The following is a 4,652-nucleotide window of genomic DNA, read 5'->3' as shown; positions in this document are numbered from 1 at the left end:
CCAGGAGAGGGAGACACAGGCAAGGCTGGGGACTCTTCCTGGAGGAGGAGCAGGGGCAGAAGCCCCTGAGGTGAACATCAAGAGTGAGTGAGTCCTGCTTAACAAGTGGAAAGGGCAAGGAGTGGTCAACCAAAAAGAGGGAGAAATGCCTGGAAATATCCAGAAGCAGAGATCATACATCAGGTCCACTTCTCGGGTGTCTCAGGGTGAAGTTTCTTCACTGGGGCTATTTCTACCATTGAAAACATTCCTTGGATGGAGGCCACTGCCTTCCAACCCATGTACTCCACTGGAAGTGTGAATGCACTCAAAGCTGAAGGATTGGTCCGAGAAGCGATTAACTTGGTTGGCACTTGCTGGTGAGTGGTTTGGCTGTGCTCCTGATTGGAGTACTGATAGGTAAGTGCAAGTGGCAAGAGCTAACCCAGAGCCAAAAGCAACCCACTATTTTTTCAATTGAAACACACACACACACACACACACACACACATATATATATATACACACACACATATAATATATACATATAATATATCCTCCCCAGGATATATATATATATATATATATATATATATATATATATATATACACACACACACATATATATATATATGTAAAGTATTATATGTATATATACACACACATATATACATATAGTATACATTGCATATACATATATGTGTATATATGTATATACACATATATTGCAATATATATATTGCATTATGGCTGCTGCACTTTAATCCTAGATTGTGTGTGTAGATGCAAAGACTTTGAAGATCACGAGACAAGGTGGAAAGGTGAAATTCTCAGACCCAATGGTGACCACACATTTTTCTCCTAACCAGTCCCTGAGCCTGGGCTGGGGACAACAGCAATCTTTCCCAGCAACCCCTTACATACACACACACAGAAGCTTCCTGGGATTCTCTCCTGTTTTAATCAACTTTTGCATTGCTCTGACCAAAACCCTGACAAGAACAACCTCAAAGGAGAAAAAGTTTATTTTGTCTCACACTTTCAGAGGTTCAGTTCACAATCAACCAAGGCCATTGCTCTGGGCTCATGTAGAGGAAAGAAGCTCAAGGCATGGCAACCGGGGCTGGTGGGGGTGGGGAGAGGGAGGAAGGGAGAGTGCGTGCAAGCACTCTACCAGGGATAAAATATAAACCTCAAAGGCACACTCCCAATGATCTACTTCCTCCAGCCACACCCTACCTGCCACAGTTACCACCCACTTAATCTATATCAGTGAGTTAATCCAATGATTAGGTTATACCTCTCATAATCACTTACCTCTGAGGGTCTCATAAGCCCTTGCAGCATTCTAAGCTATGCAAGGACAAAGAGGGAAGCTGGCAGGGGCTCCCTCTCTCCTCTGACACTAGTTTCCTTGGCTATTTTTTATCTTCCTTTGGGGTTTCTTAAAAGTTTAGATGATTCAGCCTCGTAGCTCACAAGCATTTCCTGACTCCCCTTAAATGCTAGGACACTGATCTGAGGGCTCAAATATGTGATCTCATAATATCGCTTTTATCTAAGCAATGGAGGCCCAGAGATATCCAGTGGCTTTCCCACAGTCATACAGATGTGGTCTCCTTACATTTTCATAGCCCCCAAATCTTACTCTCCCATCATCCATTGGACTCCAGGAAGAGTACCTGCATTGGGGGATTGAGGCATGAAATGCTTTTTATGTTGTCGTAGAAAGGAAATGTCCTTCTGCTTGTCACTCACTAGATTCAATGTAGAGAACAATTCCTATAATTATGAATGCATCCTGAGGATCATCTTTGATTGTGGAATTCCAGAACCAGGGCTCTCACAGGGCCTTCAGTTCCTCACTCAGAAATCATAGCTGCAGGGGCTGGGGTTTTAGATCAGTGGGAGACCGCTTACCTCACACATGTGAGACACTAGGTTCAATCCTCAGCCCCACATAAAAACAAAACAAAATAAATGTATTGTGCCCATCTACAAGTAAAAAATAAAATCACAGTTGCAGCTGTGCATGGTGGCACACACCTGTAATCCCAGAGGCTCCAGAGCCTGAGGCAGGGGGATTGTGAGTTCAAAGCCAGCCTCAGCAAAAGCAACTCAGTGAGACCCTGTCTCTAAAATATGGCTCAGTGGTAAATACCCCTGAGATCAATCCTCAGTACCCACCCACCCCCCCAAAAAATATCACAGCTGCAGCCCTGAGTTGGGGACAATATCAGCATCCAACAGGATTGCTGGGGTCCTAGGGTGATCTCATTCTTGTACCTTTGAGGTCTCTGAGCAATAAAGGTCTAGCTTCTGATAAATAAGGATTAGAGAATCAGAAAAATTCCTGGTAAGCAATTACATACCATAATCCAAATATACCCAAGCACCAAGATTATGGCCAAGAGGGCTCACACAAGAAACCTCACAAGGACTGACATTGGAACAGGACTTGGGGAGGGGAGTTCCCAGGTTTCATGGGTCCTGTCATGGCTGGGCTTCTAATGGGGGTTTTCTGACCATGGAGATTCTTGCTCTGCTGGCCTTGAATACATGATTCTTGAGTCACTAGAAGCTGAGCATCTGCCACCAGGACCCTCTCCGACTAAACAGTCCCTGGTGTAAGGATGAGAAGAGAGGGATCCTGTGTGCCCGGCTCCCCTGTCATGCCCTTGCTGAGCTTTGTTCCCAAGCAGAAGTTCATCTGTAGGATGGGGCATCATAAGATGCTTGGACCTGCTCTATAAAATCTGCCATTCTCCCTTACACATGAGGGAACCTAAACTCAGGAAAATGGCAGAGCTGGTGAGGGTAGCGAGAGCCAAGTGTACCAGGTGGGTCTCGTGCCCTGGCCCTGTGGCAGCAATCCTTGGGGGCCAACAGGCAAAGCCCAGATGTGCAGCCTCTAAGGGGCATGGCAGTGCCTTCTGGGTGGTTCTCTGCCAGAACCCCCCTATGCTGAAGCCAGCTCTTTCTCCCCAAAACATGGAGTCCAAGAACATGGGCTTTGGTGGAAAATATGGGAGCATTTCTGAAGGCAGTGAGTTTTCCACTTCCTGTTTCTCCCACCTTTCCTTATTAAGAAGATACTGACCTGATGATGCAAAATATGCTGTATGTGATTCTTTTAAAATTTTACTTCCATTTAAAATTACCATTATTATATTTACTATTAATTATTATTATCATTGTTATTATTTGATTTAGGATCTTGCTAAGTTGCCCAGGCTGGCCTTGAATTCCTGGGCTCAACTGGTCTTCCTGCCTCAGCCTCCAAGTAGCTGGAATTATAGACATGTGACACTGTGCCTGGCCTCAAAATCATTTTTAGATTGTAGATATTTATGGAATACAGTGTGATAATATTGTTATGGCTTGGATTTGGAATGTCCCCCAAGAGCTCATATATTGAAGGCTTGGTCCCCAATGCAGCAATGTCCAGAGGTGAGGCTTTTAGGAAATGAATGAATCATGAGGCCTCTAATCACATCAGTGGATTAATCCATTTGATGAATTAATAATGTGAATCGACTACTGGGGGGAAGTAAAAACTGTAGACAGATAGGGCCCAATGGAGGAAGTAGTTCACTGGGGACGTGCCCTTTAGATGTCCCTGGTCCCTCTTTCTCTTCCTCTCCCCCACTCCATCCTTCCCAATTGCCAAGAACAGAGTAGCTCTCTTCCACCACACCTTTTCACCATGATGTTCTGCCTCACCTCAAACCTAGAGCTATGGAGCCAGCCCAACTATGGACTGAGAGTTCTGTAACTATGAGCCAAAATGAATCTTTCCTCCTTTAAGCTGTTGACATCAGATGGTTTGATCACAGTGATGAAAAGCTGATTAACACACATATATACAATGTGTAAAGTTTAAATTGGCATTTCTTTCTATTGGGAGCCTTTAAGCACATTTCTTCTAGTTCTTTATAAAGTATGTAATAAATTATAAACTATGGTCACTATACTATGCAGTAGATCATTAGAACCTATTCATCCTGTCTGTCTTTTGGTACCCATTATCCACCCTCTCTGTTTCCTCTCCTCTTTATCTTCCCCTACCTCCAGTGACCCATATTGTCTCTACTTCTATGAAAGCAACGTTTTTATTTATTAATTTTTTTTGTTTCCACATATAAGTGTGGTATTTGTCTTTCTGTTCTGACTTATTTATCTTAATGTCCTCTGGTTCCATCCATGTTGCAGCAAATATCAGAATTTTATTTTTTTATAGCTAAATATGAACCACATTTTCTTTTCCCATTTATCCGATGATGGACACCTTGGTTGATTTTGTACCAAGGCTATTGTGACTAGTGCTGCAATAAACATGGGAATACAGGTGTCTCTTTGGTGTGCTGATCTCAGTTCCTTTGGATATATACTCAGTAGTGTTATATCTGCATCATATGGCAGAAATATTTTTTCATTTTTTGAGGAAGATCTGTACTGTTGTTCATAATGGCTGCACCAGTTTACATTCCTACCAATGATGTACAAGATTTCTCTTTCTCCTCGTCCTCACCAGTACTTCTTATCTTTGGTTTTTTTGATTATAGCCACTGTAACTGTGGTGAGATGATATCTCATTGTGGTTGGATTAGCACTGCCATGATGATCAGCAATATCAAGCATTTTTTCTCACACTGTAGCACCGGGCTTTGGTA

This window comes from Marmota flaviventris, chromosome 1 (genome assembly GCF_047511675.1).
Source record: "Marmota flaviventris isolate mMarFla1 chromosome 1, mMarFla1.hap1, whole genome shotgun sequence".
Classification (NCBI taxonomy): Eukaryota; Metazoa; Chordata; class Mammalia; order Rodentia; family Sciuridae; genus Marmota; species Marmota flaviventris.
The sequence above is the reverse complement of the archived record's forward strand: the minus strand, read 5'-3'. Positions refer to the sequence as shown.